The sequence below is a fragment of the Sabethes cyaneus genome, chromosome 3, assembly GCF_943734655.1.
Source record: "Sabethes cyaneus chromosome 3, idSabCyanKW18_F2, whole genome shotgun sequence".
NCBI lineage: Eukaryota > Metazoa > Arthropoda > Insecta > Diptera > Culicidae > Sabethes > Sabethes cyaneus.
This window is the reverse complement of record NC_071355.1, coordinates 155,563,763-155,586,654: the sequence shown is the minus strand read 5'-3', so window position 1 is coordinate 155,586,654 and position 22,892 is coordinate 155,563,763. Positions and strand designations below refer to the sequence as shown.

At 40.2% G+C, this 22,892-nt stretch overlaps 1 protein-coding gene across 1 annotated transcript in view; it reads right to left on the bottom strand.

Annotated features, from left to right (window-relative positions):
- Window positions 1-22,892, bottom strand: part of LOC128740303 (lachesin-like) — a 161,032-nt gene that overhangs the window by 57,185 nt on the left and 80,955 nt on the right. The window lies entirely within an intron of this gene.

The window sequence follows — 22,892 nt, the reverse complement described above, 5'->3', positions numbered from 1 at the left end:
TGTGCTCGAAATTGAAACAAACGTGTTCAACTTTGCCACTTGCGCCAATCGCATTCTTGTACCATACGCTTTAGGACCATCGAGGCTGCTGTCGATGCTGCATGCTTGCAATCAAGATGCATTCGGAATTCCGATGTGTGAATTCTCCGCTAGTAGCAAGCAAGGTAGCAAGAAAGATGGGCAACCAGCCAGTAGGTTTTTCTTGTGCCAAACTACCGGTTATTCGTGTATTTCATAATGTATATTTTATTAAAATTGTATCACTTAATGGACCCAAACGGTCAATATGTTCGACTGTGAAAAGTTGGCAAAATATAATTCAGTGGCCTTCCGTAACAAACGGTTCTATCTATCGGAGAAAGCGCGCTGTTTGGTTGCGAGAGGATTTTCCCGGAGTAATATCCATTGTGTTGTTACCCAAGGACAGAGTTATTAAATTTATGGGATAAGATGAAAAGAAAAACTATGAGAATAGAAAGATCATAGCACAGACTCACAGACATAACACTCGAACGTTGATTTATCGCGAAAAAATACGATTATTTCCAACTTCTACTTAATCAACACAGTTGGCATTGCTTTCGAGATATGGCTGGGAACAAGTTGCTCAACAAGAGCGGTGGCACCGTCAGCATGCTGGGAGTAGGCAAAACTGATATAATAATAACTAATTAGCTAAAAAGTGCTCGGCATGTGGATGTACTTGTTGCAAAGACCGTGCACATTTGCAGGAACGATTCACTTCCAGAAGCACGTTCTTCCATCACAGGGCATCGTCCAGTAATCTCTTGGCATAATCGGCCTAAATAAGGTCCGCAAAAAAGACTATATCCTCTTTCACGCGATAACACTTGACGGTCACGCAGCTCCATCGGGCTTTCATTCGATGCTCTCGCCTTTCTCTAGAAAAGAGAGGATGTTGTAAGTCCGGCGGACACGAAGTACCTGACGATGTACAACTTTTTTGCTCCGAGGTAAAGCTGCCAAAATGAACAAAGCAACGAGCGTAGTTACTTGACTATTTTCGTTATGGCTGCTGTAAATCAATTAACAACGCTGTATGTTTTTTTATGTACAGCAGGGTTGCTACGATGCGTGGGTGGATTTACCATCAGATGGCAGGGTAATTGCATAAAAAATTCTTTTCCTCTTTTATGGCATTCGTTAAGATAATGACTTATCCAGCATGTTATTTAACAACGCTCTTGATGGTGTGATCAGACGAACACAAGATATTCAACAAAAACAACTAACTCGTAGGTTTCGTGAATGGCTTCGATGACCCAAAATATTGCGAAACGCTGGTAGCAGCAAAGTAAGGTACTGCAACGACGCATTTAAGCTGGAGATTGGGCTTGCTGTGCCCTTTGGCAGACACTGCCATGCCACTTCTAGTTAGAAGCAGTGCTGTAAAAGATGTATTTTTCATAGACTGTATGCATCGGCTTGGTAAATGGTTGGATAATGCGTAAAACAGACCCCATTGTGGTCCCTAGCCTCTTATCTAGCAACTCCTACCCCTACCTCCACGTGGTACCAGCCGGAATGCGAGCAACCTTAGCGGAGATCGAGTAACCATCCCCGGTGGAAACTAAGGTCGTATACGAACAGGGGAGGAGGCACAGTGTGGTCTACCTATCTAAACCTAGTCAAGAACAAGAGTCAAGAAATATCTTCTCGGAACATTCGGCATGGACCTAGGCGACGAAATAAGGACATGGAATGAAGACTTGGTACCTGCAACAGGGTGCTGCTCGATCAGCTAGAACCCCGAAAGTTAGGCATCGTGGCCCTGCAGGAGATTTGTCGCAAAAGCAAGAAAGTGCGGAGGATCCGTGGCGGCAAAGCCCAATTTTTCCAGAGTGGTGGAGTGACCAACGAGCTGGGAACGGGCTTCATAGTGTTGGGCAAAATTCAGGATCGCGTAATGGATTGGAAAGCAATTAACGAGAGGATGCACGTTTTGAGGATAAAAGGTTGTTTCTTCAACTACACCATCATAAACGTGCATTGTCCACACAAAGGTAGACCCGACGACGAGAAGGAAGGGTTCTAAGCGCAGCTGGAGGCAACGTATGACAACTGCTCACCACGGGATATCAAGATCGTCATCGGGGATATGAACGCCCAAATCGGCAGGGAAGCAATGTATAGACCGGTGATCGGGCCCCATAGGCTGCACAACGACACGAACGATAACGGCCAGCGATGCATCAACTTTGTGGCTTCCCGAGGCTTGGTGATCAAAAGCACCTTCTTTCCCCACAAAGATATCCACAAGGCCACCTGGAGATCACCTGACCAACGAACCTCGAACCAAATCGATATTCTCATCGAGGGCCGGTATTTCTCGAACGTCACCAACGAACGCTCCCTACGGAGTGCGGATATTGACTCGGACCACTACCTAGTAGCAGTACATGTGCGCTCAAAACTATCGGCGGTTTATACCTCGCGAAAAAGTCGCCCTCCTCGGCTAAACATTCGGCAACTAGACAACCCGCGAACTGCCGAAAACTACGCGCGCGTTCTGGATGAAGCTTTGCCTTCCTCTGTGGAGCTAGATGGTTCGACCCTTGAAAACGGATAGCGTAGGATACGCTCGGGCGTCAACGAGGTCGCAGCCGCAGTGCTAGGTGTGGAAACCTCGAGTGCACGAATTGGTTTGACGGGGAATGCCAAGAAGCGATAGAGAGGAAGAGCTTGGGAAAACTATCTGAGCATATCCACGAGAGAGAAATTGGCCAAGTATCGACGAGCGAGGAATGAGTTGACCACGATCCTGAGTAGGAAAAAGTGCCAGAAGAAGCACAGAGATCGTGAGGAGCTAGAACAACTATTCCGGGCTAATGACACCCGCAAGTTTCACGAGAAGGTGAACCAAACACGCTAGGCCCTGACCTGACATGTGTAGGGACGAGGGAGGGGATCTAATCACAAACGATCGCGAGGTGGTCGACAGGTGGAAGCAGTTCTTCAATGAGCAGCTCAACGGCGATATAGCAGCAAGAGACGCAATGGAAGTTAACCTCGGAGTACCTACAAACGAGAACAGCGTACCGGCTCCCGATCTCGAAGAGATCCAACGAGAAATCAGTCTGCTGAAGCATAATAGAGCCGCCAGAAAGGACCGACTCCCGGCGGAACTCTACAAAAATGGCCAAGAACCGCTAGCAACGGCACTTCACCGACTAATTTCAAGGATTTGGGAAGATGAGAAACAACCGGAGGAGTGGATGGAAGGCGTAGTCTGTCCCATCTACAAAAAGGGCGACCGGGTAGACTGCTGTAACTACCGCGGCATTACGCTGGTCAACGCCGCCTACAAGATGCTCTCAAAGATTTTATTGCGCCGTCTATCCCCGAAGAAATCGGTGGGGCAGTATCAGGCGGGCTTTATGGGGGCCCGTGCTACTACGGATCAAATTTTTACTCTCCAGAAATCCTCCAGAAATGCCGAGAGTACAACGTGCCCACGCATCATATTTTCGTGGATTTCAGAGCAGCATCCGATACCGTTGAACGCGAACAGCTTTGGCAGATAATGCACGAGTACGGTTTTCCGGACAAACTGACGCGGCTGATCAAAGCTACTCTGGAACGACTAATGTGCTAAATGCGCGTTTCGGGGGCACTCTCAAGTCCTTTCGAATCGCGCAGAAGGCTACGGCAAGGGAACGGACTATCCTGTATGTTTTTCAATATCGCTATTGAAGGTGTGATCCGGCGAGCGGACATCGAAACGAGAGGAACGATCTTCAGCGGGAGTAGCCAACTCCTTGCCTTTGCAGACAACCTTGACATCATTACTAGAAACCGTGAGACGGCGGAGGCAATCTACGCCAGACTAAAAACGGAAGCTAGGAATATAGGGTTACAAATTAATGTGTTGAAAACCAAATATACGTCAGAAAGAGGCTCCCGAGAAAGTAACGTTTGCCTCCCACGGACAGTGACTATTGACGGCGATGAACTAGAAGTGGTTGATGAGTTCGTATATTTGGGATCTCTGGTCACCGCCGACAATAATACGAGTAAGTCGATCCAACGACCCATTCAAGCTGGAAATCGAGTCTTCTTTTCCCTCCGCAAGACGCTTCGATCAAGGAGCATACGCCGCCGCACAAAGCTGACGATCTGCAAAACGCTAATCAGACCGGTGGTCCTCTTCGGATTTAAGACCTTAACTTTGCTTACAGAAGACATACGTGCACTTGCCGTTTTTGAACGAAAGGTGCTGCGGACTATTTTTGGCGGAGTACAAACGAAAAGCGGAGAGTGGCGGAGACGTATGAATCACGAACTACAGGCACTGCTTGAAGAGATTCCCATCGTGCACCTGGAGAAAGTTGGGAGACTACGGTGGGCTGGCCACGTCGCAAGGATGCCGGACGACTATGTAGTGAAATCCGTTCTCTTCAAGAACCTCACCGGTAACAGAAATAGAGGGGCTCAACGTGCTAGATGACTCGACCAGGTTGAAGCCGACTTGAGTGTGTCGAGACGCGCAACGAATTGGCGACGAGTAACCCAGGACCGAGTACAATGGAGAGGAATTCTTGATACGGCAAAAGCCACTCCGGCTCTCGGCTGAAGAAAATATAAAAAAATGCATCGGCTTCGGCATCGACATTTTATTGGTTAATATTATATTTGTTTCTTGGTGGCTGCAATGGGTAAAATCTTCGCAAAAATTTAAATTTGTTAACGTCAAGTTCTGCAGAGCTTCTTATGTATATGTGCATCTGATGATTGCGTATGGGCAGCTATTCGAAATCGAAATTACCAGAATGGAAGGAAGATATTGTAAATAGGAGCTTGATATTAGGGCTTATTACTTTCTATATCAAATGGTGACCATAGTTGAGAAAATTTTTTGTTGGTTGTGATCTAAATTTATAATTTGTTATAATGATGCCAATTCTTCGGGGCAAATCACGATAATTTTCAATACTCCCCCACTGCCACAATCCTTCTGTATGACTAGCCAGCTGTTATCAGCAACTTTGGCGTTGATAGTGTTTTGTTCAAAACCAAATAGAACTCTAAACATAATCACTGATCTCAATTTTTGACCACCTACCTCCAACAGCCTATGACATAAACTTTTTATTTTAACCATAACATAAATTTTGGATCCCTAGTCGTAGGTGACTTAGTTTTCTCATTTTTAGAACCACAGATCTCAGCTTATATCCAAACTGATAAGGCATGCTTCTTCAATCTTCTTGTGACATGCAGACAAATTCACGAAAGACTGCTTTTAAAAATTTTGCATAAAATAAAAGGGAACCTTTCCAGGCTACAGCGAGGTAGCACATTGTCTCACACTGCAGCGACGGATACTCACTGCTGTTTGGCAGCAGCCAAATCACCGCATCGCCGCGCCGACGAGAGAGCTTTTTTCAGTTTTGGTGAGCCTTTGGCTGCCAAATCGGGCGAAGTTGGTCGTGAAAGGTGCCGACGATAACCGTTGCTGAAGACGATAATAGGAGGAAAATGACACCGGCTGGCTTCCTGCTATCGCTCAGTACCTCGTACAGGACAAACTGCAAAGCTGGCTGCGGCGAACGAGAAGGCGGGCGTGTGTTTACATAATTTGAAATGAGTTTAGCTTTAAGCACCCATATTAATTATATGGTTACTGGGGGAGAATGTGGGCAGGAGCAGATTACACTTAACGAGTTTGAACTTTTTGTCATTGTAGGGTGGGCTTTTACCACGAATGGTTGATGGTTTTGGTTTTGGTGACATGATTGTAAATGCCGGGCTGCGGACATTAAAAACTCGAAAAATACATGAAATATCATAAATATTTTCGGTTTGACTGTCAAAGTTTTAAAAGCCTGTTCGCAGATTGCTCACAATTAAATCATTAGCAGTCATATTTCGTTGCATTATGTGAACCCACCGATGTTGGTAGCTGATTAACAATGGTTTGTTTTAAACCCATTTCAGAGCCATAACATATATTTAATATTTTTATAAAGCACAGTTATGACAAAATCGCAGTTTCAAACGGTTTTATTGCCTACGAAGGGACCGTTAATAGCCGTTTTGTACTGAAAATTACGCAAATAGTTTCACCGGAATAAAATCCTGTGTATTATTTTTCTTTAAAATTAATGACAGTGCCTTCTCAAAATTATGATTTAACCGTTGATTTTTACTGTCAAATAGGAGCTCAAATAGGTTTCAGGAATTTTTAATGTGCGCTTATAAATCTTTGACAAATTCCAATTATTCGATAATTTGAAATTTATTTTCAGAATGCTAGCTAAAATTTGGCTTCAGATGTATGTAGTTGATTCAAACTCAACCAATATTTGTTTGGGAAATTGGTCTCGACACCCTAATCTGTAAACATTCTCGTAGCACGTTCACTGCCGTTGTTTTTTCGTACTGGCTGGCGGCGCCCAAAGCATGCTAAACGAGTGTAAACATAACCTTGCCGCATTGGGGTGAAACCCTTGCTAAAGACATTGAGCGAAAGTTTGCAAAGTTTTGGAAAACTCTCTCTCTCAACTCTCTCAAAAAAACTTAGATTTATTTTTGTTTCCGACAGCTTCGAGTGTTAAATATTGAAAAAAAATGGGTGTGTGTACGCCCACGGAGATTACTTGGTTGTCCGTTAATCAATAAAATTGATTTTTGGTACATTATTGGTATGTAGTACCCCCAGGCAACAATGTGAGTTTTATTGTTCTCTTATGACGGTTTTCATGACCAATTGTGGTCTTAAATGCCATAGCAAGAGTGTTCCAAATTGTTACTTGGGTATCCTAGTCAACTACCAAAAATTAACTTTAGTGGTTAATGGACAGCTGAGATATCGCGATGGGCGTACATCACCACCCATCGCCTTATTTGGAGGATTCCTGTATGTTCCTCCCCTTTCCTGTTAAACCGATTCGTTGAACGGTATGTAAGTATGACAGTAATTGAATGCTTACGTATGTAGTGCCAAGTTTTTCAAAAAGAGGTATCAGTACTAACCACTAGAAGATAAGTGATCGTAAGCGGGTGACCTAATAGTACTCGAACATTTATTTTAAATCATTATACTGAGTAATTCTCATCGAAATGGGGCCTCTACAAACACCCGGCCTTCAAATATTGAAACTTTTGCACTTGATTAGTTGAAAATGGTTAAAAAATGTGAATCACACCTTCGATATCTCAAAACAGAGGACCCCTCGGTCGCCAAGGGGTCGGAAAGTTTTCAAAATGGTTGTTTTTTTAACAAATAATATCAAAGTATTTTTACATTGCCTGGAGAATCACTGCTTCAAGAAAAAGTAATTTTGCTCTTGGTTTTACATAAAAAACTGGTTGTTTAAAAAAATTGCTTTTTTACAACGCTCTATTTCGCGCGCTCTCTTTCTTTCTCTCTCGAGTTCGAATGGTGTTAAATAACATACTAGACAGTCCGTCTCGCACCTCGGTACGACTTGAAGGTACCCACCGTAACCCTCGCTACAACTTGAAGGGACTCAAGAGAGCGCCTGAAAAATACTCACGTGGCACATCACTCGTTCCAGGTAGCTTTGATTAGCTGGGAGTCTATTATCGTGAATTCTGGCATGATTTTTGAATAGATCATAACTGCAAATGAGAGATTCTCTTCGTGTCTCCTCTCTTACGTCTATCATGACGCTGCCAATACACTTGACGGCATCTTTTACACACGATATGATTGCTGGTGTCATATGCTAGCTAATCGTTAAGAAAAATTGCATTGAAATGCGTTTATGCAGCTGTAACAGAGGAGACCTAAAGAGAATATCTCATTTGCAGTTAGAACCTATTCAAAAATCAGGCGAGAATAGGAGAAATTCGCGATCAACTGTATCGTACGCTGCTGTGAAATTCATAAAAATACATGCGCGAGTACGTTATGCATACGTTATGCGTACTTAATTCGTCGACTTGACGTTGAACGGCCACGACTGGCAGAGGACCCGGTATTTTACGTTCCCTAGCAAGAAGGTAAGCGATGACGTCAATTATATCTCCCACGTCAATTTTCCGAAGAAGGCTCTTTTGTGAATGACGTTGTCGAAGACTGCCAATCCTACCAGCGTTTTATAGCTGCGATAAGTTCCTGGGCAAACCTCACTAGGAGGATCTATTCCAATAATTTCCAATTCGCCAAGACGTCGAAGCAAAAAGACAGAAGAAAAAGAAGTATTTAGGTTGCATCTGAGAGAGAGGAGCCAGCTCAGTGACAGATTGATTGTTTTCGTTGTTTTCCTCTTCCTATTTTTCATGTAGAAAATTCAAACGGTACCATTGAAATCAAATCAGCATGCTCGGGTTTGCAAGGGGTTTGAAATTTCATCGTAACCAAATACTTCCCCTGTTTTATTCAATAAAGCTACCCGGTTCACAGTGACAGTTCATGCCCGGTTTTCACTGACAGTTCGATGCACAAAAACAATCCCAGCTGGCTCCTCTCTCTCTCTCAGGGTTGCATAAAGGTGGATACTTAACAAATTACTCAATTATTTGACGCACAACGATTGCTTCGATGGTGCGCCAAGACGATCGTATTATTTGTTCTTTTAATAGTGACAATATTTTTGTTATCGACATTGGCTAACGACAAATACATTTATATGTCAATGACATGACCAAAAAATGGTCTCCATGAACTGTCAAAATTGTATCATACATATTGGTTAATCCAGGGGGGATCTATTGCTGTCAAATCCCATACATGTGTGCGTTACCGCAGATGGTGTTTGGTCCATGACGTTTGTACTGTCATGGACCAAACGACGTGTGATTGATTTCAAGCCAGGGGACTCGCAACTCTATTTTTGTCTGCTGCAGTTGACAGAAACTCAAACCCAAACACGCAGCGCAATTGTCGTTTGTATTGTTTTGATCCCGATAATGCAATTTTAACTGATTTTTAGCGTAAATAAAACAAACTAAGAAACTTTTCGGAAGCTACATATGCAGGCAAGAGCAGCAAATCGGTGAGAAAAAAAGTAGCAAGAGCGGCATTGAAAATAATGGTCACCTGCCTGCCCCTTCACATGTGAGTTTCACAATTCCTTACCGATAGATCCCCCCTGGGTTAATCCTTTAGAGTTATGGCCGCCAATAACGTTGACGTTTGGTGGAGAATGTTCCGGAATTTCCAGAACTATGGCAAAACATACATAAATACTCACGTTTACTTTTATATACTCTCAAATCTCGTTTTATGTCTACTATTGGGGGGACATAAAAATGTCGGTCTTAAAAAAAGAGCACGTTAATTCAAATTTTGGACTAAAACCCGATTTAATCCACCTAGTGGTGAAAGGAACCTTTGTTATATCATCTTATATGTCATTTGGTATGGACATTTTCAGCTCAAAGATTATTTTTGATTTGTATTTGAATTTGTATTTTTTATAAAACTGACAGAGTCAAATTCTATACGCATCACTTTGAACTAAATTCTTATAAAAACTGTTTCTTAGGCCCAGTCGTTCGCAAATTATTCAGATGTGAAATCTAAAAATTAGGCAAACGGGCAAACGAGAAAGCGACCAACATAGCTTTTGCCTGCCCAAGCTCCTACCTAGCGCCTCCACGCGGTCTTACACGGTAATACTCTGTTGAGTAGCTAAGCTAGGAGGTGCAATGCCGCGTGGTTCCCAGATGCTTGATCTCAAAACTAAGATTTTGGGCAGATGGTTGAACCACAAGGACTTGGTAGCAGGTAAGCCCAATATGTTATTTTAATTATTTGTTTCGTTTTAGCTTATCAAGTACTTCCTACTGAGCAATGAAAGCTTTGGTCGTAACCAGTTTAAATAATGCAGATGGATATCAGAACGAAAAATTAAATCATTTAATATTAGATGAACTGATGGAAATTCAAATGACGCAATTATATTTCACTCGATGGATTGCTGATGAGATTGTTCCATTTTTTCCCATTTATACTCATTATTTCTCTCTGTCTGTCCGTATGTTCCTTATAGAATCGAAAACTACTGAACCGATCGGTGTGAAAATTTGCATGTAGAGGTTTTTGGGGCTAGGGAAGGTTCTCTCGATGGCAAAAGACCCCTTCCCCCACTAAGAGGGGGGGCTCCCATACAAATGAAACACAAATTTCTGCATAACGCGAGAACTAATCAAGCAAATGGAACAAAATTTGGCATGTGGGTGTTTTTGGAGGCATTTTTTCTATGGTGAATTGAAACTTCTCCCCACTTTAGGAGAGGGGGGAAGGGCTCCTATACAAATGAAATACAAATTTCCTCATAACTCGAGAACTAATCAAGCAAATGGAACAAAATTTGACATGTGGGTGTTTTTGGAGACTAGAATGTTTTCTATGGTGAATTGAAACCTCTCCCTGCTTTAGGAGGGGAGGCGGGCTCCTATACAAATGAAATACAAATTTCCTCATAACTCTAGAAGTAATCAAGCAAATGGAACCAAATTTGGCATGTGGGGGGTTTTGGAGGCAGGAATTTTTTAATGCTGATTTGAGACCCCTCACCCCTGTGGTAGGGGGATAAGGACTCTCATACAAATAAAACAGAAACTTTTGCGTAACTCAAAAACTAATCAAACTCGAGAAATGTTAGACTCATAAAACATTACTCAATAACAAAACCACCAAAAACTATCAATAGTAACATTAGATAATTCAGCGTGGGTCGGCCATAGGCCGCGATTGTTGCCGGCGATCTGCCGTCGGAAGCACCGGCCACTGCGTGGGAGCTGCCCCCCGTAGAGATCACCTCTATCTAGGTTTATTTATTTTCCTAGATCTACTGACCTCTATTACTTTCCTTCAGTTGAGTCACCCCTGCGAAATGGTACTTTCTACGAAAAGATTTTCCGTGAAATGGTACATGCCGCGTAACGTTTTTCGCGAAATGGTATTCTGCGAAACTCTATATTCCGCGTTATGGTCAACCGAGAATTGGTGTTCTGCAAAATGGTATTCGGCGAAATGGTTCATAATGATGGCGAATATTTAAATGCTATCCGCTTTATTTTATCAGGCTGAGCGATGGGGGGAGTTGTTTTCTACTTTACTGTGAGGAAAATTTGTATATTAAAACACCCATGAACTCCCCAGAAACTTGCAAGACTCGAGATTGTGACAAAGGTCATCCGAGATTCACGATTTATGTACAACACAGTTTAATTTGTAGCAATACGAAGATTGTCGGGTCAGCTAGTACTATATATACATGCTTCATTATTGAATCCTCATGATCCTTATTGTTTACCTTGCCCTACTAACACGATATCCTCTATTTTCCTGTAACATATATGAAAGTAGTATGGGTTCCCTACACTTTCAAAAGTAGATGCTATCACTAACATTCCTAGCCACTTCCCCTGCGGTTGTTCGGACGTAGCTAGGTATATAATGCGATTATATAGCCATCTACGATGTGTACAACCTCACAATGCTAACGCTAATGCTAATTATAAATCTTCGTTTAGCGAGAAGTGGTACATCTTCTATTATATCTCTTTAAGTACGGCCCATTTTTGGCAATTTTTCGAAAAATCTTTATTATGAAAAAATTACTTATTCCAGAGCGTTGTTAGCAATTGCAGTTTTTTTTTCTTTTTAGTAAAAACTGTCATCTCACAATTGTGTAGGATAAGTACTTAAAGGGATATTAAACTTGATGTGGTGGAAAATAGGTATTTTAATTTTTTAGTGCAATCGAATAAATATTACAGAATCATGTAATTCTAAACCGGCTTTTTGGATAAACACCTAAACATATTTCGACCATTTCTTCGAATAATTTCGACCGAAACTTAATTGCAAACTCTTGTTTGAATTTGTATATTATGATATTCTTGATTATTCAAAATCGCAATCAATTACAAAAAATTGAGGTGAATTTTTTCATCTTTTGCATCTTACGCCAAACCAAAACCGGCATCCGTTCAAATGTTCAAACCACTTTTGGGCCACTCATTCGTAACTTTGCTAACTTCCCTTGGCTTTTCCCAGTCAACCGGGTCCGGTCCCTGGCAGACATTCCATGCATTCCGTTCAACGCCCGTCATCGGCTATTGGCAGCCGAAAGTTAGTTATTCCTGCTGTCTCTCATTTTCCGCTTTCCTGTGTCACCCAGCGGCGATGGCCGACCGGTGGCCATCGAATTAACTTCGATCTTGTCGTACATAATTTATTTCTTATGGCAATCCGCTGCACAGTCGAAATTAGAACAGGGTCGAAGAATTTCCTCTTTCGCTCAAATGAAGGGAAGAAATCTTTAAGAACAAGGAAAATATTGGAAATAAAAATATAGCGCAAGGAGGGAGAATCGTTTCATACGGGGAGACGATGTTCTTATCTCGAGAACGATGGCGACTGGTGCGTTCGATTGCCGTTGGGTTATTTCAGCACTGTAGAAAAGTTACGTAGAAATTACCAAACTTTACTAGTGTCAAAATTGCTGGCAAAAGAGCTGATAAAATGATGTTCTTAAAATCAAATTTGGAGCAGGGAAATTGTAATTTTTCATTACCTGTATCAATTAATAGAATGTTGAGAACGGCGAAGTTTTCTAGGAGAATCTTATGAAAATCTTATGAGCGATTAAAAATTTGCTATTTCTTCGTCAGCTAACACATTTTCTTATTATACTACTGTAAAAAGGTACCAAAAAGGCAACAATGGCCAACGCAATAATCTGCAAACAAATCAAAATCTAATACGCTAGCTCACCTTTTTCTGATTCTGATACTTACAAAAAAATTCAGATATTCAACTACTAATTTATTACCGCCTTTTTTACTGTATGTCCTGTGTCAAATCAAAAGAAAAACGTCTTTCTCCATTTACAGTCAGCTCCCAGTCAGGACGCGGAAACCTGTGCCAATCACAATCGGGAAGTACAAGTCACATCAGCTTTGTTGTCTCGGAGTGCAGAAAGCCAAGGTAGAAAGGACGGCACAAAAAAGACTAGAACAAACCTGCTTCTCGGGTAGCAAATCCATTACATCAGTCTAGCCGGAATGTGTAGTGAGTATCTCGTAAACAAACCTATAAATCGTCTCGCACTGATATTCGTCGTCGTCGTCGCCGCTGTTCTCGACTTGTTCGTCGCCATGTGCAGTCCTTTCGGTTCACCTCCATTAGGGCGATCCGAAGTTTGCAGTTTTCCCGCTAGGACTAGCGAGAACTAACGTGCGAAGTGTTAAACGCTGAAAAATCTCTGTGGCAAAGCGCGGAAATCATCACCCCCGTTTGCGACAGGTCTTATAACTGCCCAGCGGCTGGTAGCAACCCCGGCTGCTCCGGGGAGCACAAGGTTAACATTGTCGACGCTAGAAGTTAAGTTGCATCTATTCTTCTAGCCTTGATTCTTTGTTGAAGTTTAAGAGAGTGATATTGTTTGGCCGAAGAGTTCTCTTTCGTCAATTCGGCTTTATCTGCGAAAAATTATCTTTTCTTCCTTTGAATTCTATTTTTAATAATTGATCCTATTATCCTTTTTTATCCTTTTATGTAGAAGATAAAATTAGTTTTCTCTATTAAAACCATTACTGTTTCAACCATTTTTCTTTCTATTCTTATTGATGCGATCACCAATTCTACTACGATCACAGGAAGAAACTGACGAGTTTTGTTTGGATAATCATTGAACATTATTACTGTTATCTATAATTTCTTTAAGATATGCGAAAAATTACAGTCACTTTTTCAAAATTATAATTTTTCTACTATGTTTGGTTTGCTTTAAAAAAAGCAATAGATAAAACAATACTTAAATTAAAATTTTGTTTGATTGTATCATAAAACAGATGAGCAAACACATAATGGCAATAAACCATTTCAATTTATTGCCAGCACCTAAGAAGCTTATGTATTATGGCTCTGGTTTTATATAGGGGAAGGGCGGTAAAGACGGACACCTTAAGGTAAAGACTCAATATCTACTCAAATATAACTGTATTGATCCCAATTTTCGTATAAACTGAACCTTTAAGTCTCTGTCTAATAAAGTTACAACGTGTGCTGGAAAATTTCTTCCAGAATTTATGCTTTTTTTAGTATTATAAACATCATGTATAAATCAGAGTTTCTGCGCATGGGCGGGAAAGACGGACACTTGATATGGGAAAGACGGACACTCGCAAAAAGGTGTCACGCGTCGTTAAATTATCAGTATTAAGAAAAATTAACATATTTCATCATGTATTTAGGAAAGAATTGGTTTGGGAAAACCCCCTTCCCGATCCCCCCTTTGAGCGAGAAAATAGAATGGTTCCCTTCAATATTTTAATTGGTGACGAATTAATCGTTTCTAAAAGTTGGCTCATTCCAACTGTTATATGACTTCTGGTTACTTTTACATATATAATATGTAAGTATTTGCAATGTTAAATCGTTGTTGGGCAAAATGGGTTCAAAATCTGTGTGACCGTCTTTCCCTACCGTTGGGTGTCCGTCTTTCCCGACTTGGAAACCATTTTTTCAAACTTCAATAACTTTTTACTGAATATTCAAAAATTCACTAGGTTTCCAATGGATATTCAGTGAAAGATCAAACTAACGCAATGTCGTCGGTTTAGCATGAATATGTTGTTTTTTAACGATTTACCAGCTATTTTCTTCACGCACAAAATTACATCGGTTAGCGTATATACGCATTTTTTCTTTGTTTTGCTTATAAATTTGTCAGCTACGCTGCTAAAAATCGGCAGTTTAGCTCAAAAGTGTTAATTCAATCTATAGAAACATTTCCCATCATTGATTTGCTTCAAAAAATTATTGTTTATGAAATATGACAAGTGTCCGTCTTTCCCGCAGTGTCCGTCTTTACCGCCCTTCCCCTACCATCTAGGCTTCATGGCCGGTCAATAAATAATCCTCAATCATAATAAAACAAAAATCTAACTTTAGAAATGCCGGAAGACTCCTGCAACGGTAAAAATAGATATTTAGAAATTTTACAATTTCTTCTGCAACACAACGTACAGAGGTCAAACTGCTATAGTCACTACTAGCTAATCCGCATATTGACACCTACGCACACTGGCACTCATAACCCGAAGCTATAAGCGTTCATACATTAGATTTACGTCATCCGGTCGGTTAGTCGGACGGTCGGTCGGTCATCCGACCGAACGTCTACAACCTTTGCGTTACAGCAACGGAATAGCCGCTCGGTTGAAAATAAACCCTTGTTCCGAATGGAGCAGGAGTCGAAGGGAGCAACTTTCATTGCCCGGAGAAAATTTAATGTCAACATTATTGACTTTATCATGCCTCCCGCTGTCAGCCTTCGTTTGTCGTGTAAACACAGTGAACGGAAAAACGCAGGTTCGACAAACTTCCTGCACTGCGAAATGGGAAGTGATCCGGCTTTGGGAATTTCGTGTTTCCCGCCACTAACTGTCGTATTCGTTCTACAGCCTGTCTTCAGCGCGGATTGCAGAACGGCTTCTAAACATTTTGATTAGATTACATAAATGGTTCAAAATAGACGCCATTACCTTCGACTGGGAAGAGTTAACTTTACCCCTATTTGGGTGAGTTGATGAGCAAACTTTGTGGTGGTGAAAAACGTCAGGCAGAGAAAATTTGCTTCTGGCGGTTTGTTGTCAGTTAAAGCAAATGGCAGTCAAAACAAAAATGAGGTTGTTTGGATTTATGGAGCGTTTTGTAAAGCATAAAAATTGTATCAAAAATTGTTTTCTCAACACAGCTTAAGATTACACACAAATAGCGAGCGATCGTCTTTTTCCTCCAAACTAAGCGAAAGTTACAAACTGTCTTTAAACCTGTTACTTTCCTGCTTCGCATTTAGTTGTTTATGCTGCCAAAAATATGACAAGTATGGCGATGAAAGATTTTGAATTGCCATGAAATTCAAATATGTTTAGGTACTGAATGGCCGATTTTAGAAGATGTATTGTTCTGCCCTCCCTCGCAGTTAATAGTATATGTAGGATAATCCATCTATTTTGAACATTTCCATTTGATTTTTCTGTAAATGTGCTAACCAGAGCTCGCGAAACTCACTATCCAAAATAAGTGGATCGCCCTATTATGTACTAACGTGCTAACTTTGTTTGATTGGTTTACTGATTTTCGTATCAATCTAATTTAGAAAAATAAGGCGCTTAACAATACACTTTCTGACCATAGACGCCTAAAGCGATTTGAACGATTCAATGAAAAAATAATGTAGAATGTCATGTCGTCGAGATGCTTAGTTTACCAAATATGCCATTCCAGCTAATTTAGCAAATGAATAGTATGTTTGGTATGATAATGACAATGTTAATAGTTCCGCAACAAAAAATCAAAAACAAAACACTAACAATGGTGGGGTGTGAAAAAAGAAACTGACGTGTCCGTCGGCGGACTTGAACGTCGCGAGTGTATACTGTCCTTACTCGCTGTCGCTCGTTTTAATATAAAACTAAGAACAAGCCTATAGGCATTAGCGTGCAACTGGATTTAAAATCAAAGTTGAAATTAGATTAGAAATTAGAGATAAAACTGGGCTGGAAATAAGAGCTGAAAATGGTTTTGAAATCGGACTTGACATGGCATTTAATTAGACTTGAATTTGGACTATTTTGGGCTTGAAGATTTACTTTAAATTGAACTGGAAATTGGACTTAAAATGGATTTAAAATTAGATTTAAATTTGGAGTATTTCAGACTGAAAGTTTTATTTGGAATTAGACATCAAATCGGACTTAAAACCGAACTTAAATTTTTTTTTGAAACTAGAGTTGAATTTTTTTTCCCGTGTTGGGGACTTACCACTGCGACCATTATTTTGATCTATTGTGGTGTGTCCTCTTTTAATTTATGGCATGTCGTATCAGTGAGCTATCAAAGTTTGATGAGCCACCTCAACTACTGTTGGCATTTATCCCAATCAGGTGATGCATTTCGTATGAAATTTAACACCTGATTAGGAGCAGCATTCCAAATATCACAGGGCTGAGTCAGCCCCTTATCAAGATATCTACGTCGTTTATGATATAGTGCAACACAGTCGCACAACAAATGTTCGGAGCTTTCAATTTCATGATTACAAAAGCGACAGTTAGCTTCATTAAGGCGACATCCATTTAGTACGTCACGCAAATTTTGACCAAAATCAACCCCCCCTCCCCCCCCTTGTCACATTTCGTCACACATTCGTGACCCCCCCTGAGAAAGTACGTCACGTCACGGCAATCCCCCCCCCCTTCACAACAAAAAAAATAAAAATTCATTCCAACCTTTTTATTTAAAACTATCAAAAGAATTTCAGCAAATAAAAAAAGGAAAATTTTCGAGCTCATAAGTCATCGATTCACGGATTTTGAAGATGATCTTCAATTGCTGCAATCGGATATGCTTCAGAAGTCGCTGATGTGCCGTCGATTAATGTTTAGCGCATATCTACGCCCTTTACATTCATCGACTCAAATTCGTCTGATTTAGTTGAAAGAATCAGGACTTCCCGCTGACCTCTTGCAGCAACACGCCTTGGAAGAACTTTTCTGAGGGACTTTGTCATTTTGTGTATTTCTTCAATCGTGTAATTATTCAACACTACCTTAGATGCGAAATTTAATCCGCAAGTGGCTTAAACCCTATCCTTCAGAGAGCTTTTGAGTGAGGGGCAGTATAAATTATACCGAAAAACCTTAAAAGCAGCCGTGGAACTTCGGTATGAGTTTTTGTTCATCGATTGAGTTCAGCACGAATATCAAGGGAAAACATTGCCGTGGGTCTCTGGTAGCATCCCGTAACCCTTCAGGAGTTTGTGCGACTGCTATTTGCGGTTGCAAAAATCTTTTAGGCAGGACGGTACTCAAGCAGTTCTTCAGCGGTGTACTGCATATTCTGTAAAGCCTTAATGGAGAGTTCATACTACATAGAATAAATGAGTCCTGTTCACACATATATGTTCAAAAAAGTGTTCATTCAAAAAATTTAACTATTTGTTTTAAAATCTATCAGTACGTTAATTTTATAGAAGCCTTCAATAGTTGTATCTTCAAATGAAGGCTAAATTATAATTTCCCGAATAAATTTTCCATTTGATTTTTTTTTTCATGTGACGTCACATAACTTCATACCCCCCCTCCCCCCTACGTCACAAATCGTCACGATTAGGTCAACCCCCCCTCCCCCCTATATGCGTGACGTACTTTATGGATGCCCCCTAAGTTTACCGATGAGTTTCAGGTGGTACTTACAAAGACAATGTCCTGTTATCAAACCGGTGTATGTGCTCAAGTCGGGTTTTGAAAGGTTTAATAGTTTTTGTGATTGAAGAGCATTTGGCTCTATAAAACGTTTCGATTGCCGGGCATTCGAGGTAATATTCCAGTTAGACTGTACCTTTAGTTTTTCCAAATTCCTAAGTTCCATTTTAAGGGCACATGAAGATAGTCCAAAAAAGGGTTCGGGTCCTATGAACTGCATGGATGACCCCTTCTTTGCCAATTGATCAGCAGTTTCGTTCCCTTTGATTCCGCAGTGACCAGGAACCCAATAGAGGTTGACCATATTGCGACAGGAAAGTTTTTCCAACAGTTTTATGCATTCCCACACCAGTTTAGAAGTGTGAGTTTTTGATTTTAAAGCATTCAATGCTGCTTGACTATCCGAGCAAATGCATATATTTGCATTTTTGTAGTTTCTTTTTATGCAGATAGATACACACTCTAGTATTGCATATATTTCTGCTTGAAATACAGTGGGATGTTTTCCCATTGAAACTGAAACGTTAATCCCTGGGCCTGTTATACCAGCACCTGCCATGTTATTTTGTCTTGATCCGTCTGTTTAGAACACCAGTGATCCTGAGCGAAAGTTAGGTTCTCTGGCATTCCAATCAGAACGCATAAAATCAAGAACACGAAATTTGTGATCGAAGTAGTTACGCTTAGGCATATGGTCTTCGTTCATTAATATTAAGGGATTTATGGAAAACTCTTTGAGAATACTCAAGTGTCCAACGAGATCCCCATCGAAGAACCTCATGGATCGCTTGAGCCTCAAAGCACTTTTCATAGCATCCAATTGGATGAATTGATGTAGAGGAAGAAGATTGAGTAGAGCTTCTAAGGCTTTAGAGGGAGTGCTACTCATAGCTCCTGTTATGGAGATGGTAGCAAGCCTTTGTAACTTGTTCAACTTAATATGAGCCATTTTTTGTTTTGTTTTCGGCCACCAGATAAGCCGTGCATAAGTGATTCTAGGTTTAACTATTGCTGGATATTGAACTATATCCAGTAAATCATATTTGGTTTAAGACCCCATTTTTTACCGAAGGTTCTTTTACAGACCCAGAAAGCATTTATTGCTTGACTTGTTTGTTGTTCGATATGCGTGTTCCAACAAAGTTGTTTATCTAAGGTAACGCCCAAATACTTGACATCTGTAGATAGAGACAACTTTACGTCTCCTAGTTTTAAATCGGTGAAAGACACTTTGCGTCTTTTAGTAAATGGCACAATTGTTGTTTTCGTAGGATTTTTGCTCAATCCCTCGCATTTACACCATGATAATGTGAAGTTTAATGCGCTTTGCATTCTATCAGAGATGATAGTATCGTACATTCCGCGGACTATGATAACAATATCATCCGCAAATCCGATTGTTTCAAATCCTTTATGCTTCAGTTTAACGAGATCATCAACTACTAGAGACCACAAAAGAGGGGACAGGACCCCCTTGAGGACAGCCTTTGACAGCTATTACTTTTACTTCTGTGTCTCCAAGATTAGCTGATATTTCCCTGTTTGATAGCATTTCCACAACCCAATCGATTATACTTACATTGAAGCCACGATTTCTCATGGCATTCTTCATCGATACGAAAGATGCATTATCAAAAGCGCCTTCAATATCAAGAAATGACGCTAAAAGAATTTTTTTGGTAGCGAAAGATTTTTCAATTTTTGTTACAAGAGTGTGAAGAGCTGTTATCGTTGATTTGCCTGCTTGATAAGCAAATTGCTCTTTGGTTAGTGGATTTTTAGGAAGTATTTCAGATTTAATATACTCATCGATCAGTTTTTCCATTAATTTCAAGAAAATTGACGAGAGACTAATTGGTCTGAATGATTTGGGAGAGGACTTATCTTTTTTATTAGCTTTTGGTATAAATATTGCCCTGACTTTCCTCCACATTTTTGGAATATATCCCAGTACAAAACTTGACCTAAATAGTTTTTCTAAAGTGGGAATTATTACCGGTTTGCACTTTTGAATAAGTGCCGGAAAAATTCCATCTGGACCAGGTGATTTGAATGGACTGAAAGAATCGATAGCCCATTCAATTCTAGAGTATGAGAAAATTAAGTTTGCTAAAATTGTAGGTTCTTCGCTGAACATATCTAGTGTCCTAGTAGGTTCATTTCGGACCACTTGTTCTTCTGTAGCATTTTGCATGCTATTAAAATTTTGCACTTGATCGGTGAGTAAGAGCGATCCTGGAAAATGAGTATGCATCATTAGTTCCAGAGTTTCATTTGCGGTTTTCGTAAATTGGCCGTTGGTCATTTTGAGGGACCCAAGGCCATTTGAATGATCTTTCGATCATTAGAATCATAGAATTGAATTGGATTTGAAATTAAAGTTAAAACTGTACATAATTTGGGCTTGAGATTGAAGCTGGAATTACATTTATAATTAGACTTGAAATTGGAATGCAGATTGTGCTTGAAAGCAGAGTTCAAATACGACTTAAAATTAATCCGGCCCCGTTCCTGTGAACATTTGACCAAACCTCGTGATTTTAGTCTTTCCTCCGAAACCCCGCGCTGAGAATCGCGGCGAACACGCTGACAGACGAACAGCGTTCACGCGCAGTACCTTGTAAATCACAAGGGCCTGCATAGTGTCGTCGTCCCGCCAGTAAACACAAAGTTAGATTAAACTTCTCGGTCGGTGGTTTCTACAGTAGGTGAACGAAGAGACACAATTTGTGTCTAAAAAATAGCCCAACCCATGTGGCTACATTAATAAGGGGAGTCGTGCAGTCTCCTTTTGTCCAGCGCCTCTGTGGTTCATACGTACATGGGTACCAGCGAGCCACATGCCCTGGCGGGTGGTGTGGACTCGAATCCGGTTATAATCTCAGATTATAGCTTGGTTCGACCCATGCACCTTCCAGCATTGGACAAAAGGTAGGAGTCATAACGACAACTTGTTAAGCGTAGCTACCCATTATCCTTCCTTTCCACTCTTTCCCCTCCATTCCCAAAAATCCTTCTTCATTACTTTCCCTTACCGTCCCTTCATGAATTGTAGAACCATCGTTTCAAAAAAATATTAATATATGCCTGACCGCATTTCAAGGTCATGACTAAAATCACAAGGTTTGGTAAAAAAACTTGTCTTCTGTTTCGCATTTTCTTTTTTGTTTGGTTCTCCCTTTTTTCTCTTTCATTTTTCCTTTTTTGTTCCGTTGTTTCATCTTTGTCTGTTCCTTTTCTTTTCTTTTCCTGTCTAGTTTTTCCCCCTTTTCCTGAGTTCTTATTACCCCCTGTTCCGTTTTGCGTGTTTCTTCTTCCGTTTTCCCCATTTTCAGGTCCACTTATGTATCCTTATCTTTTCCTCCTTTTCTATGTCGTTTTTCCTCCTTTTTTGTCCCGTTTTTTCTTTTTTTCTGTCCAGTTTATTCTCATTTTCTTTAGAATTGCGTTTTCTTTTCTCTTTCGTTCATTATTCTTCTGTACCGTCTTCCTATTTTTTCCGTCTCTTTCCTGCTATTTTGTTTCTCTTGTTATGTCCCATTTTCTCTCCTGTTTTTCCTCTTTCTCGGCCCAGTTTGTTCAGTTTTCACTTATTTTTCTGGAGAGCGACGAGAGATGGACTAGGTATCTACCTGGTAATGTGCTAACAAAATTCACTAATATTTTCATAAGAAACTGTTCGCACTGCGTTGTTTAGTTCATGACATATGGGATTTTGAAGTAAATATTCAGGAAAACCGACATTGTCAACTATTCAACAACCAAAAATTTGATCATTAAAAGATTAGAACAAAAAAACAAACAAGAAAAAAATATTCAAAAATTCCATATGACAGAATATAATTTTCATTTCATTGGACATAACCCACGGTTACTCGCGCTGTTATATTTTGAGGAACGATAACTTTATCTCGGTATATATCGGGATTCTGTTTTAAGTAATGTTAATCAGTAGATCAAGATTTTTCAATTGGAGGACAAAGTTTCATAAATCTTTCACCAAGAGGCGTTAGTATTCGAGTGAATTCCGTTCTGTTTTGACGTGAGTAACGAAAAGGTAAAAATGGAAATGACAAAAGCAAAGCCTTCCCTACAAACATTTTATTTGAATAGAAACTTATTCAACTATTATATAGCCAATATCCTAGAAACAAACGTTTAAGAAGCAATTATGCAACAATAATGTTTGTTGGGTTGGACTTAAACGTCTTTCTAAGTCTTGACCCTTCCTTATCGATAGTCTTCACTGCCGGCAATTAGAGTACAGGACAATGACGGGGCTAGTGCATTAATTCTACTGATTCTACCTAGCAGCACCGCCTAGCCGAGATTCGAACATACGTCGACTGACTTGTTAAACCAGCCTCGTACCCTGAAGCTAACTGGACTGTTTAAAAAAATAGAAATGAATAGATTTTAAATTGGGTTTGAAACTAGACTTAAAATTGGGTTTGAAACTGAATTTATATTTGAAGTTGGACTTAAAATCGAAGTTGAAATCAGACTTGAAATTAGACTTAGCAGAGGACATGAAATTGAATTTAAAGTAAGAATCGAAATTGGATTTAAATTGCGCTTCAAATTGAAAATCAAAATCAAAAATTCAAATTCAAATTCAAAATCGGTGTTGAAAATGGACATGAACTTAGTGTTGAATTTGAACTTGAAATTGAGCT